The sequence below is a fragment of the Phacochoerus africanus genome, chromosome 8 (genome assembly GCF_016906955.1).
Source record: "Phacochoerus africanus isolate WHEZ1 chromosome 8, ROS_Pafr_v1, whole genome shotgun sequence".
Classification (NCBI taxonomy): Eukaryota; Metazoa; Chordata; class Mammalia; order Artiodactyla; family Suidae; genus Phacochoerus; species Phacochoerus africanus.
In genome coordinates this window covers 26,385,357-26,401,135 of record NC_062551.1, presented here as the reverse complement: position 1 = coordinate 26,401,135, position 15,779 = coordinate 26,385,357, and the positions used below count along the sequence as shown (strand labels likewise).

The 15,779-nt window shown below is 42.8% G+C and overlaps 1 long non-coding RNA gene across 1 annotated transcript; it reads left to right on the top strand.

Annotated features, from left to right (window-relative positions):
* Window positions 1-10,353: 10,353 nt before the first annotated feature.
* Window positions 10,354-13,668, top strand: LOC125132532 (uncharacterized). Its single transcript, XR_007136268.1, has 3 exons — window positions 10,354-10,556; window positions 12,842-12,896; window positions 13,625-13,668. It is a non-coding gene; the product is annotated as an uncharacterized LOC125132532 (long non-coding RNA).
* Window positions 13,669-15,779: the final 2,111 nt, after the last annotated feature.

The following is a 15,779-nucleotide window of genomic DNA, read 5'->3' as shown; positions in this document are numbered from 1 at the left end:
GAACATTCAGCGAACCACAACGTTAAGGTCCTGAGCATTCCAGATAAAAAGAGTTTTCTGTATAATAAATGTAATGAATACACTTTGGAGGCGAATTCACAGATTTCTATGTTTTGGGAAATACTTGGAAGGTAGTGGTGACTGTTTGATAAAGGATGCTCTTCATTCTGTTTTTCCCTTTTCTTTGGTGGTTTCCATTTCCCGTCTGGTAAGGTTGGGGTGGGGCAGAGGGGGAACACTATTCATGCTTCAGTTTTGTCCTTTCCGTGTCTGCTCCATTTATGGGTAGGAGGGAAGATGGCACAGGAGCCACAAATCACAGTGACATAGAGTGTGCCTTCATCCACTGGTAGCTTGCTCTTCTACCCTGGGCTTCCTGTGTGACAAAGAGGAGACTGGGGTTAATCAGCCCTAAAGTCAAAAAGACCTTCTCTTGATTGTGTCTGTTGCATCCCCTGCAGTTCCCTCTTTTCTCAGGAAGGGACAGTGCAAAGGGGCCTCATGCCCATGTATCGTTTCGTTTTCTCAACACAAATCTTCCAGGGTAGGAATTCACCCAATTTATAGGCAGGGAAACTGAGACCCTAGACATTGCAGTGATTCATCAAAAGGCATGTAGGCAGCGAATGGTGGAGCTAAGCTTTACGCCTAGGCATTTTGCACCCTGGCCCTCGTAGGAGTCAGACTCTTGTAAGAGGCTCCAGTTCCCAAGAGGGAAGCAGACCAGCCTTGAAGGAACCGTCCTGGGTGTTCGTGGGATGTCCTGGCTTTGCCCACAACCCCCACCCCCTGAGTCTTCAAGAGAGGAAGCTGTTACTTGTACTGTGAAGAATAAAATTTTACTTATTAAAAAAGTGTATTTCCCTCAAACTTTATAAATAAGGCAAAGAGGATTGAATGATTGAACGTTAACAAAATAAACCCCTCAGAAATAAATGAACATTTCATATTGTGCTTCATTTCAGTTTCATGAGCTCCAAAATAGCACTTCAAGTGATTAATGTTTTCTTCATTAACCGTAACTAAACCCGAGTAAAACCTCGCTCTTTTCTCTAACACTTTTTTTTTTTTTTTAGGAGATTGAGGGTAGTTCATTGCTAAGGTCAACCCTTTAAAACCTGCTGCAGGCAGTTTAAGGGAGGGTGTGTACCTTGGTGTCAGGCAGATCTGCACTCTGGTCTGGGTGCTGTGATTTTCTCATTGTGTGGTTCTGAAAGACTGAGGCTTACTTCCCCATTCTCATTACAATATGGAAACATGAATGGGAACCTCGCAGAACCATTGGTAGCCCCCAATGAAACAGGTCCCCTGGGCTTTGAATCAAGGTTATGTTTATGGCTTCTTTTAACCAAAAGAACATGGTAGAACTTCTAATAATACTGAAGTGTAAATTGTTACTTTTTCTAAGGTTGTGATTCTCAGTGGGAGCCCATTTTACCCTCCACCCCAGGGACATTTGGCCATGTATAGAGACATTTTTTAGTGTCCCAACTAGAAGAGTATTCCTGGCACCTAGTGAGCAGAGACCAGGGATGATGGTAAATGTCCTTTATCGTACAGGATAGATGTCTGCCACCCCCGCCCCAACAAAGAATCATCCAACCCTATACATCAGTAGTGCTATGGTTAAGAAGCCCTACTCTAAAAGACATAGCCTGGGAACTGGCCCTAAGTCTCCATGTAAGAAAACCAGTTACCTTGCTGGAAAGACAATGTAACATGGCTACCTGGAATTGATGAGGCCACCTTGAGAAGAAGAAGCCCTCAGACTCCCTGGAGAGAGCAAGAGAGGCCCAGCCATCTCATTCTTCCAGCAGAGCTCAGCCCACCACAGCTTCCATAGCAGCCAAATACAGCCAATGAGTGATCACCAGCAGACCTGCAGAAGAACTGCCCAGCTGAGCCCAGTGCAGTTTGCAGAGTCACGAGCAAGATGGAAATGTTTGTTTGCTTCAGGGTAAGTTTGGCGGTGGTTGAACAAAGTAGATACTTAAAATGATAGTGTACATTAAAGGAAACTACAGAATCTCTATCAATGGCAGATTCCTTGGGCAGGGGATATTGTGATGTGTCACCCCACTTCCCTCTTCAGGACTCTGCCCTCCCCCGCCAGCTGCGGTGGTATTGGTGGCTGACAGCTCACAGCTGAGAGTCTTTCCAGGCTTTGCCTTCTGCTGAAGAGTCGCCTTACCCAAGTTCACAGTGCCTCCCCTGGGGCAGCCACATCATATGATGATGGATCCATGTACAGAAAGAAAGTCCTGGAACCCTTGCCTTAAGGCAGGACAGTGATGAAGGTTCATCTCAGCCCTAGTGTTCCCCAGGGCCACAGCGGAGACTGCAACTGTTAAGCCCCCATCTTGGTCAGCTCCAGCTTCTGTCACCTCCTCCGGGTCTTGATCTTGAGGAAACTCCCCCAAGAATCTCCTGAATGCAGATTTCCATTTCAGAGCCTCTTCTCCAGAAACCTGACGTGGATTTCTTCTCCACGTCTTTGTCCCCTCTAAATGTTATCACTGTAAGACCTTCGGGACACAAGTTAGTTTGGCCAAGAGCATGGTCCAGGGGGGCTGAATCCTGTAGTCCCTGCTCCATCACTGGCTTTTGGGTGTCTGTTAAGTTACAGTTGCCTTTAAATAAAGAAAGAAGCAAAAAAACCTTGCCTTGAATGTGGAGAGAGATTCAAGTGTTTAACTGTAACTCTGGGAAACTTATAAATAGCAAAGAAACAGAGGGAAACATATTAATCTTCACCAGAAATGCAGGAAGTGCAAATTAAATCCACCTTGAGATACCATTTTACACTGACTAAATTAGCAGAACAAAGTAAAAATAAATTCAAATACACATTGCTGGTGACATTATGGTGAATATTGGGTCCTCTTAATCTGCTGGTTTAAATATAAATTTCTCAACCCTAGGAGGAAACAATATGGCAGTACACAGCGGAATCTGTAAAGAGGCCTTTGCCCTCTGGCCCATTAGTAAGAATGTATCTGAATAAATGTATCTAAGAGGGGTTTGGGGATTTAAATTCTGATCTCTCAAATTTCACCAGGCTGAAAAACAAATGTAGTGTAAATGAATATGTGCTGGGTAACAAGTAGCTAGGACATAGAACTAGAAGATTGGGAGAAACATATTCTATAAGAAGAAAAGACTAGTATTGAACATGTGGCAATGTTTCTCAAAGCATAGTCTTCTCACAACTAGTATCCAAATTGCAGGGATGTTATTAAAAGGTACAATCCTGAGCCTGACCCCACATCTCAAGAAGCAGAGTTTATGTGACTTGGGTCTGGGGACCTGCATTTTAAGTCCATTTTTCAGGGGTCCTTGTGCCTCCCAAGTCTGAAAGCTCTACATTTAAACCATTTCTTTATGTTCCTCCTCACCTTTTTTTGGTATTTTTTTTTTGGAGGGTCCACTCCCATGGCATATGGAGGTTCCCAGGTTAGGGGTTGAATCGGAGCTGTAGCTGCAGGCCTGTGCCACAGCCATATCCGAGCAAGGTGGGATCCGAGCCTCATCTGTGACCTACACCACAGCTCACAGCAACACTGGATTCCCAACCCACTGAGCAAGGCCAGGGAGCAAACCTGTATTTTCATGGATACCAGTCAGGTTGCCACCACTGCACCACCATGGAAACTCCCTTGCCCCACTTTTTGATGGTAATATTAGTTGGGCTTTATCCCATAAATTTACTTTTATCCCTTTTGAGGGTGCTAGCACCAGGAGAGGCATTATCTTTTTCAAATTTGCTATAGTTATTTTGTTATGTTTTCACAATTGTTAAGAGGAAAAATGATGTCATTTTCCTTGAGCCCTCTGGAGAAAAGTCATTTTAATTATAGGTGTTTTAATTGTTCCTCGTCAAGGTGCATAGCTTAACCTCATCCACAGGGGTAGGTTAAGTATCAAGAGAGAAGAGTCTTGCACTAAGAAAAGGGCATTCTTATCATTATTAATCTTCCCGGTAATAGATATTTATGATATATTTAAGAATCTTCCATTATTAACCATTCCCAAGTCCCCTTGGGTTCTGTGTTGAGCACACTTTTGGCTTCCAGCTTGGGAGCTTGGGATGGTTTAGATGGGTTTAGGGAGAGCTGTTCTGAAGGTTGAAGCAGAGACATTAAATCCCAAAGCTTACAAATACTGTGCCCTTAAATCTGGAGAGAGGAATAACACCTGTGAGATAGGCAGAGTGGGATTGAGAAGACGGGCAGAAGTGTTAGACTTTCTCCATGTCTACCCCCTACCCCCAGCCCCACCCCTGCCTGCAGAGTCATTAGCACACTGAAATTGTTGTTGTAAAACTAATGTATATTTCTGTCTCAAGACCTATTTCAGTGTTTAACTAACTCTGTGCTAACCTAGCAGACTTTTCTGGTCTAACATTTCAGAAAAAAAAATTTCAGAAACATCTGTAAGCTCTGTCTCAGAGAGATACTGATCAGGGAGCTTTTGCAAAGGTGGAGCCCTCATGGTCAGTTTATGTTCCTCTCACATTTAGCCTGTTATTGATTGAAGGGAATGAAAGAGGATTGGAGGCTGGTTAATACTTACGTGTGCTTGAGTATTGCACACACACCTGTGCCATGAAGGAGCCTCAAAAGGGCAAATGATGAATACAGTGAGGGGATATTACGAGGTTATAGAAGGCAATTATGGATGCTGATGAGGTCAAGAGTCGGAAACTTCCCTTCTTATCTCTGTCCCATCTCTGAAGAAGATGAAATGAATGCCTATCCTTGGTTTTAGGTGAGCTGGGACCTGGTCACTAGGGAGCCAAATGGCTCTAGGGACTTTTGACTTCAAATGAAATGGTATAAATTGGCATCCAGAGAAGTCTCAAAGGTTGTGCTTTTGTTAACAAAAGAAGTAGTGATATAAAAAGACATTCCAGTTAAGACTGATTCCTGTGATTGAGATTTTACCTAGTGGATTAAGGATAAGAATGGATGGAAGTTCCTGTCATGGCACAGTAGTTAACGAATCTGACTAGGAACCATGAGGTTGCAGGTTCGATCCCTGGCCTTGCTCAGTGGGTTAAGGATCCGGCATTGCTGTGACCTGTGGTGTAGGTTGCAGACGAGGCTCGGATCCCATGTTGCTGTGGCTGTGGTGTAGGCCGGCAGCAACAGCTCTGATTCGACCCCTAGCCTGGGGATCTCCATATGCAGCAGGATTGGCCCTAGAAAAGGCATAAAGACCAAAAAAAAAAAAAAGAATGGATGGAAAAGACATTCAATTCAGTCTCCAGCTTTACAGTCTTCAAATCTTGCCCCATTTATGTTAACATTTAAACAGTGCATCAAGAACTGCTGGTTAAGACAACTACAGTCACATGTCCTAACTGAAATCACCATTTTACTTTAATATTAAATTATGTGTTTGATGGAAGAAAAACTCATGATTATTACTCTCTGGTAAAGGGTATATCTTTTCTTTTGACCATGGATCTCACAAGGGAAACCCTTTTGCCCAGCCCACCTGAAAAACACCATGGTCATATCACAGCAGGGCTAAACTCCTCAGGTCATTTGCTCTAGGTATATGTGTGCATGTCTTTCCTTCCTTTTTCTAAAAGAATTCAAGATTACCTCTAAGTATAGGTTATTAGGACACAGTATTTTGAAAAGACAAAAATCTAACTGAATGTTAACATCATTAAAACCTGGGATCAATGAGGATCATTTACCGAAACCTACTTTTGTATGTAGCTATATGCTTGAAATATTTTCCTTCTAAAAACAAACACAGAAGCAGAAAAATTATCTGGACCAAGAAATATATAAATATATGGTAGTGTGTGTGTGTGTGTGTGCGCGCGCGCGTGTGTGTGTGTATGTGTGTGTCTCACAGGTAGTAGGCAGAGTGTGTGTTTATAGGGATCAGCACATTTTTTTTCATAGAGGGCAGTCTCGTAGAGATTTCAGCTTAGTGGGCCATGTAGTGGTCCTTATTGCATTGACTCAATTCTGCCATTATAGCATAAAAGCCTCCCTAGAGAATATGTTACAAATTGGATATGGTTGTGTTACAATAAAACTTTATTTACAAAAACAGATGGTGGGCCAGAATTGGTTGAAGTTTGCCAATCCCTGCTTTAGAGATTAGACAAAGCCTAATGTGTATCATTAGAATTGTCTCTTCCCACTCCTCATTTTACTTAAGGAAAACCCAATGCCCAGAGAGATGAAATGACTAATCTCAAGATGAACAGCAAAGGCAGAATCAGAACCAGATTCTGCTGTATTTTCTTGATCCCTGTAACACAGAGTGGGATCCAAAGTGGCAGCTCCCTGCACAGACAGAGGGGAGGGGGCTGGAGGAAAGAGAGAGGGACAGAGGGACAGTGTGTGCAGGGCTGACCCCTGGATGTCTTTTCCCTGATGATCACTGGGGCTTGTCTGTGTTTTGCCCATGTTGTCATGTTTGTTTGCTTTTTAAGGGTGGAAGAACAACCAGGCAGGGAGGTGTGGACCTGTCGTCCACTTAGCTCTGTGGCCTTGAAGCAAGTCACTGCCCCTCTCTGGGCTTCATTGTTTTTAGCCTGTAAAAAAAAGAGGGGGCCTTTAATGGATGATCTTGAACTCTCATTCTGCTCTCGAGTTTTCTGATGTTCCAAGTACATTCCTTCCAGTTCAACACCTGCCCCCCTCCACCCGCCGCCCTCATCAATCTATGATGATTAACAAGTTGGCTGAAAACTTGCTCTGGCCTTGGGTGCAGACAGGTCCTAAGTTGGGAGCCTCACTTGGGTGTCATCCCACTACATGTTTCTGTGCTCACCTGGCATATTCGCCACCCTCAGAGCATCCCAGGAACGAGGATGGAGGATGACCTCATTGCTTCCTGGGCCCAGAGTTGATTATCATAATAAAGGTACCCACCTGCTCACAAAGCCTTTCTGGTTTTGGCTCAGAACTGCTGAGCTGGGCGTTTTACCAACTCAGTAGTCTTGCTTATAGATTTATCTATCCCTTTAGAATCTCCACTTCTCTCTGAACTTCTTCACAGTAAGCAGTTTTATAACAAACCAGGCCTTGGCTTCAGCGTAGGCTGGACCAGGTGAGATGAAGCCCTCCTGCAGGCTTGTTCTGGGTGAGTGTGTTATTGCCACTCGACTATCTATTTTTGCCAAGGATTCAAATGGTCCTCTTTCCACATCAGGAATTGCATCCACTGGAGTTAATTTTAGTTAAGTTCTAGGTAATTTTTCTTCGTAGAAAATATGGTATTGGAAATAGAGTACTGGACTGAGTCTGGAGAACTGGGTTCAAATCCCAGTGACATCACACTTAGATATATGACCTTGGACATGTTCTACGACATGTCTCAGCTGCCCAGGTGTTGAGTGTTACTAAATACTCTCCAGGTGATTCTAATGCGCAACAAGGCTTGAGAGATACAGGTTTTAATCTAAATGATATCACTGATATGAATGCACATTTCAAAAGGGTCTTATTAATGTGTTGGGCTGTTATTTTGTATTTCTATTTCAAAGAGAGATATCAAAAGCCTATAGAAATAATCCCCCAAGAGAAATAAAACAAATGAATAAAACGAGGCAGATTTATAATAAGAAATATATATTTGGTCTTTGTTCTGTTTCTGACTCGAAACTCCCCAGACCCTTGGACATTCCTGAGCCATAAGAGCAATGGGAATATCTTTCCTTATAATATTTGGTCTCTTGTGCTTTGTTCCCCAAATGGCTACAGAATCATAAGGTGAAATGGGTGTCTTGTTATTTGCAACCATTCCCTTCAATCACAACTGGGTTTTGTTAATTAATGAAAATCCTTTAAAACTGAGGGGAGATTATGGGCAACCCAAAGCTGGTTGCCAGGGGGGCAACCAGGTGACTAGAGGGCTGAAACTTCCGGTCCCACCCCTGATCTCTTGGGAGGGGAAAGGGGCTGGAGATTGAGTTCAATCATCTATATACAATGACTTAATCAACTATGCCTCTGTGATGACAAATCTATATAAAGAGAAGGCAAGGATTCAAGAGCTTCTGGTTGGTGAACAGGTGGAGATTCCAGGAGGGCAGCAGGCTGGAGAGGGTCTGGGAACTCTGTGCCCCTCCCCACATACCTTGCCCTGTGCATCTCTTCCATCTGGCTGTTCCTGAGTTATGTATTTCTGTAATAAACCTATAATCTAGTAATTAAAATGTTTCTCTGTGTTCTGTGAGCTGCTATAGCAAATTCATCAAAACTTAGGAGGGGAGTTTTGGAATTTCCACTCTATCTCTGGTCTGTCAGCAGAGCAGATGACACCTTGGACTTGTGATAGACATCTGGATGTGGGGGGGTGGGGGTGGTGGTAGTGGTGTTGAGGGCTTGTAGGTCTTGTCATCTTGTAAGACTAAGCCCTTCATCTGTGAGATCTAATACTATTTCCAGGGAGAGAGTGTCAGAATTGAGTTAAGTTGTAGGGCACCCAGCTCATGTTAGATAATTGCTTGGAGTGGGAAACTCCCCGCCACATGTTGGAATTGGTCTCAGAATCTTAGGCAGCCTGTCCTGCAACATATTTTAGTTTTCTGAGGTTTTCTTTGATATCTACAACCTTTATAGATTAAAATTACAGTCAAGTAACTTAACCACCCAGTAGCCCCGTGGCGCTGGATTAAATGTGCTGTCGATTTGTTTAATTCTATGGAAACTCTGCAAGATGAGGTTGGTGGTCCCGTTTCTTTAAGTGAAGCAATTAAAGTTTGGAAAGGGAAATCACTGTAAGCTCCCATCACTATACAGTGGAAGTGATGGGACCAAACATCATTGTCAAGGGCTCTTTGCATTAGATCTTAGCTGTTCCTGATCCTGCCACACAGAACTTAAAAACCATATCATTTCAAATCGCAGATGATAAGTGAATGATGCTAATGATGGCCGTAATATCACGTTATCATCTTATGTGATGTCAAGGCTTCAAGTTGCTTTGATGTCTTTTTTATTAATTTTTTTATTAAAGCATATTTGATTTACAATGTTTTGTCAATTTCTGCTGCACAGCAAAGTGACCCAGTCATGCCACATATATACATTCTTTTTCTCATATTGTCTTCCATCATGTTCTATCACAAGTGATTGGATATAGTTCCCTGTGCTATACAGCATGACCTCATTGCTTATCCATCCTAAATATAATAGATTGCATCTACTGAGCCCAAACTCCCAGTCCATCCTGCTCCCTCCCTCTCACCCCTTAGCAACCACAAAGCTTTCATGTCTTTTGTATTTTAGAGAATCAGTGGATTGAAATCACAACCTCAGATGGATACCATGAGGCTAACCTCAATTTAAAGGTAGGTAGAGTTTGGTTTTTTGTTTGTTGGTTTTTTAAAAGTAGGTAGAGTTTACAAGTCCTAATAGGGCCTCTCCTACAGAGTCAATGTTATAAACACATAGTTGCTAAGTTCTCAGGCTATCCCATTATTACTTTGCATGATGCTAAGGAGGAGGCTGGGTCAATGGCTGCTCAAGACTGCACTGGGGAAACATAAATTTACTGAGTGACCCAGCAAACCTACTCCCAGGTATCTACCCAAGAGAAATTAAAATACTTATACACAAAACTAGATTTTGGTACACAGAAATTCACAGCAGTATTATTCATATTGCCAAAAAGTGGAAAAAACACGAATTTAAACAAAATGTGGACTACCTGTATGAGAGAATATTATTTAGTCATAACAAGGAATGACGTACTCATATGGCATGGACGAATCCATACATTATGCTAAGGTGAAAGCAGCCAAAAGCAGAAGACTGCATAATACATCATTTCCTTTATACAAAATGCTCAGAAAAGGCAAATCTATAGACACAGAAAGCCAATCAGTGGTTGCCTGGGGCTAGGAGGTGGAAACAGGGATTAATTACAAAAGAGCACCAGTATCTTTGTGAGCTAATAGAAGAGTTCTAAAATGGAATTATAGTCATGGTTGCACCCTAGGAATTTAACTAGAAAAGAAATGATTGAATTGCACACTTAAAATGGGCAAACATTACAATATAAAAATTTTACCTCGCTAAAGCTTTTCATTGTTGTTGTTGTTTGTTGCTTTTTAAAAAAAAAAAAAAAAAGACCATTAGGAGTATAACAGAAAAGTCCATGTGGTTCAGAATTGCTTCCTCCTTTTCTCATCAAGACTTTTTGGCAGAATGTCAGAGTCGGTCAAGCTCAAGGAAAGTTGCCCCGGAAAGTAGATGCAGGAGACATGTTCAAACCAATTTCTAGTCTATGGTTATGTGTGAAGAAACTGATCTTCCCAGAAACAAGTATGCTCACATGTCTGTCCCACCCCAGGACTTCAGCTTTCCACACTGAATATCTGGGAGGTTCCTAGTCAACAAGTGTCCACTTTCTGGGTGTGGATGGAATAAGAACACAGGGGGATAGATGGTGTCAAGGATATTTCACAACAGCCACTCAAGAGGCTTGTGAACTGAACCAGCCTCTTACTGGAGATGCCATTTCTGGACCAGTGTGCTCATGTTTCCTGGATCCAATGACCCTCCTTCTGCACTTGGCAGGTGAGTCATTGTCATGTCCGTTCTGCTCTCCTCCCCTTTACCATGTTCCATTCAGACAACTCTCTCTGCTCTAGCAGTCTTTCCCCAGCTAGGACTCAATGCAGTATTTTAGGTTTCTTCATTCAGTCTTCTGTATGATGACATTACAGATCTGTTTTTTGCTATGTTGGTGTGATTATGCTGGCCCACCTTCCCGAGGGTAAGAAGTGACTACAGGAGTTTCTGTCGTGGCTCAGCAGTAACAAACCCAACTAGTATCCATGAGGATGTGGGTTTGATCCCTGGTCTCGTTCAGTGGGTTAAGGATCTGGTGTTTCTGTGAGCTGTGGTATAGATCGCAGACATGGCTAGGATCTGGTATTGCTATGGTTATGGTATAGGCTGGCAGGTGCAGCTCCAAATCACCCCTAGCCTGGGAACTTACATATGCTGCAGGTGTGGCCCTAAAAAGACAAAAAAAAAAGTGACTAGAGGTGGCCAATATGCTCAGGACTCCTCAAAGGCCCTCTTCTAGACTCTGGAGATGTCTGCCACTCCTGGGGCCAAGCTAGAACCCTCACCGACTGGAACCTCATAAACTTCCTATTCCCTTAATAAAAATGGAACAAACAACAGTTGCCTATTCACAAAGTGGGTTTAGCATTGGAATGTTCTAGCACTCTCCTTTCACATGAGACCCACCTCCCTCCAGCTTAGTCCTGCTCCTTCCTCATGGAATTGGAAATAAAGACTGGTATAGAAATGGGTCATCAATATGCTACTATTTCCTGGGAGAGTGGGCAGTTGTGGGTGGGCCAGCCTGACGTGTGTATGTCACATCAGTTCTTCCTGTCTAATCTCCTCGAATTGCCGTTGACTCAGACTGGGATGCTTGATGCTGGCAGGGTTGTCTGTGTGTTTCCAAAATAATTCGCATGCTTTAGCTTTAGGAACTGTCTGCCAGTGGGGCTGTCCCCCAGCACCAGCCCTGATCCCAACCTCCACTTGATCCACAGTTCTAACACTAACCCTAGTCTTAGAAATGGGTGACGCCCTAACTCAAATATGAGAATACAAAGTACTTATCACCATGGTGACACAGTTTCATTACTGATATTATTATTTAAACTTTAGCAACATTCAATAATGAAATAATTTAAAAAATCACTTCTGTTTGTTGAGTGGGTGTTCTATGTCAGAACATGTCATCTATCAATCAATCAATATATCTATAGATGGATAACCTATAAACCTCCAAAATCAACATCTCTATTAGCTGTTTACCTACTTTCCATCATCTGCCGACCTAATTCAGGGCTTTTTGGTATCAGGAGTATGGACATTTTGGGCTGGATGATTTTAGGTTGTAGGGTGTATAGCAAAATATTGAGCCTCTAGGAGTTCCCGTCGTGGCGCAGTGGTTAACGAATCCGACTAGGAACCATGAGGTTGCGGGTTCGGTCCCTGCCCTTGCTCAGTGGGTTAACGATCTGGCGTTGCCGTGAGTTGTGGTGTAGGTTGCAGACACGGCTCGGATCCCGCGTTGCTGTGGCTCTAGCGTAGGCCGGTGGCTACAGCTCCGATTGGACCCCTAGCCTGGGAACCTCCATATGCTGCGGGAGTGGCCCAAGAAATAGCAAAAAGACAAAAAAAAAATATTGAGCCTCTAGCCACTAGATTTTGGTAGCTGTCCTCACCCAAGTCATGACATGTCAATCAAAAATATCTCCAAACAATGCCAATGTCCCCTTGGAGGAGGGGAACAAAATCTATCTAAGCTATAATCTATCCATTATTTTTACTGCTCCTTTCAAGAAGGTACAGCATAGACACTCTTCCCATTTTAGAGATAAGAAATTGAAACTGAAAATTTAAGCCACTTATACAAGATTCCATAAGCATCAAGTGATGCATGTGGGGGATTAAAACAAAATTTACCTTATTTTAAAACATGCATGTTCTTTCTATGATACTAGGCTCTTTTTACTTGACCTTAGCCAAAAGGCCAGGGTGAGAAGCAATATAGACTACACTATTTTAAATTAAACATTAATGCTCCCCAGTGGATCCTCAGGGCCATTATTCTCCTTTATTGTGAACTTGAAATTATCCTCAAACTTAATTCTGACTCTCAGAATTAAGAGAGTCCAGACATGTCTTCCAGCCTAAACATATATGAATGTATCTACAGCCCAAACCATCATTCTAATCCTGTCCTTGACTCTGGACTTTAGCCTACTTCCAACCCCAATTCTTAGCCATCTAATTGCTTTCTAGATCTAATTGTCTGTTTCCTCTCATCCCAGCCAATGAGAGTTGAAACTGGAGGAGAGCCCTTCTGTGCCTGTGAACCCAGCAGAAGTGAGTAAGCCCACCTATAACCAGGGACGGGTATATTGTTCCACCCTAAAGAAGAAGGATGCAAATGGTCCCTCCTCTGCTGATCCACTGAGTTAGTGTGCGTGTGGACCCTGGTCTGCTACAGAACCCCCTGAAGTGGGGATGTTTGGAAATACCCAATAATAGAAAGCTTCTATTTGCCCTCCTCAGGAACAGACTAGAACTGATGGATGTAACTTCTGAAAAACTGAGCAAATGAGAAAAGGGTCTATTAACAGATCAGTTGGATTCTCATACTGGTTCAGCTTCTACCCAGCAGAAGTATTTTTGATTTCTGCCCAACACCCTGAGGCCCATTAGATGGCTGACAGCTTCTGGCTTCCATGTCCAGAATTCAAACAGGGTGAGATGTTGTATAGCAATTAACAGTGATGCTTGGAAGAGATGGCAACAAGCTGAAAAAAATTAATTGAAAATTTAACCTTCAAATAAAAATACTTAGACCTTAGGCTTCCATTTGTAAGCAGCTTATGCTGTCTATGCACATTCTGTTGTATTATTTAAGTATTTTCTACACCATTTCTGATTAATACAGCAGTGCTATTTTCCAGTCCAGTCTCCTTAATAAATATATGTGTCAAATATCCGTTTCCTCCCTTGAATGCAAAGGCTTTTAATTCCCCCTTGTTTGCATGTGCTAACTGGCAGTGTAACGAGATTAACAGCTCTGTCTTTTTCTTCTTCTGCAGATTTTATAAGAAAAGCCAGTGGCTCCCAGACAAAGTTAAAAAGGTACCTTCTTTAATTTTGCATATTGTTAGCTACAATCCGGTTGCTAATGTTTGTTTTATTTCCATCTGTCAAAAGCGATGCCAAAATGCGTTGTGTTTGCCTTGAGTTGGCTCAATTAATCCTCCTCTGGAAACAGTTCTGTCATTTCATGTTCGGTTAAGGCCCTGATTCAGTAGCTACCAAACGGGGGCTCATCTCTGCCAATGGCAGCCAGTGCACATTTAATGTGACATTCTGGGAAATATCTGCTTGACAAAGACAAAGGGGAAGGAGGGGTAGTGCCCTTATAGGAATGTTGATTTGGAGCCAGCCCTTTCACTCCCATGGGTACAAATAGGTGTGTCCTGGGCTTGAGCCTCTACACCAGTTCCTGCGGAGCTAAAAGAACTCGCTAATGTGTCATACTGAGAGAGTGGCTTTGTGGGGTCTCAGCATGGGGCAGACTTCCCTCCATGAGTGGTTTCTATGTAAGTCTGATGATGGGGTATTAGTGTGCTGGGACTGCCATAAAAATACCACAGACTAGGTGGCTTAGACAACAGACCTTTATTTTCTCACAGTTCTGGAGGCCAGAAGTCCAAGATCATGGTGTCAGCAGGGTCAGTTTCTTCTGAGACCTCTCTCCTTGGTTTCCCTCTGTGTCTGTGACTTGTCTGCATCACAATGTCCTCTTTTTATAAGGACACCTGTCAAGTTGGAATGGGGCCACTGTAATGACCTCATTTTAACTTAATGACCTCTTTGCAGACCCTGTGTCCAAATTCAGCCACAGTCTGAGAGACTTGCAGTTAGGGCTTCAACATAGGAATTTTGGAGGGAGGCAATGCAGCCCACAACAATGGTAACTAGAAAATAGTGAAAATATGAGAAGAAGGGAAAGAGCTCAGGCTCCAAACTATACATGCAGCCACTCTGTAGCTGCCTCTCTTTCTCTCCTCTCTCTCACTTCTTGCGTCTTCTCTCTCGCTGAACAAAACCTCTAGTCACCATCCCTATGAAGTTAACATAAGTTACAGAAGGTAGGCTTTTGAATCAGCATGCTCTGAGTTCAAATCCTGACCTGACTCTTGTTAATTCTATAACCAAGGGCAAATCATTTAAATTCTAACTCTCAGGTTCCTCTGTTTAACCCCTGGCATTAATAACTAACACAGCTGATATTGTTTCGTATGGATACAAGGTACTACTTGTGAAAGCCAGGGGCACCCCAGGGTTGGGGAAGTGGGACTGGTCTGCTGTGAGCACAGAGGGTGTATCTTGCATAGGAAATTTGAAAGAAGTAACACAGTTGCCTTTTAAAACAATGTCTGTAGTAAAATACCTTCCCCCTCATGGAAGATGCCTCCCCCTGCTGACCTTCTCCTCATCTAGAGCAGGAGGGAACCTTATCTAGAAACAGGCTAGAACTCTGTTTCCATCTATTGCATATGAAATGCCATCTACCCCACCCCTCCCCCACCCACTTGCCTCCTGAATTTAGTCATTCTCAGGACAGCTTAACTAAAGCTCTTTCACATGACTGCACACCTTATTTTTTATTCATTTTACTCAGAAATTGCCAGCCCTTGGAGCTAAATTATATATGATAGAGGAGAGTCATCATTTATCATTGTTTTGAAAAGAGGAGGCCTAGTAGTCTCTGATTAGAGCTGCCTTCCTCCTCCCCAATTGTCTCCATTTCTTCTGTCCAGCTTCCAGGACTGGGTCCTGCCAGAAGACATCTTGATAAGAGTAAGGAGTCCAAATCCACAAAAACTGACCGTAGGAGAGGGGTGGGTGGCTGGGCTGTTGCTTTTATGATCCATATCCCTTTCTGAAGTGGTACCCAACCCCCTGGCACCTTTATGTAAAGTAGCTACTTATGTAATCACTATACTGTATAGTAGCTATTTTATGTAAGTAGAAGAACAGAGAGTTGATTAATTGTGAAACTAAAACACTTCTGACTTGAACCCAGCCAAAACCCACAGTGGGACTTGAACCCACATTTTTTTTTTGGTAAGGTTTTTATTTTTTCTATTATAGTTGGTTTACAATGTTCTATCAACTTTCTACTGTGCAGTAAACTGACCCAATCATGTGTGTGTGTGTGTGTGTGTGTGTGTTCTTTTT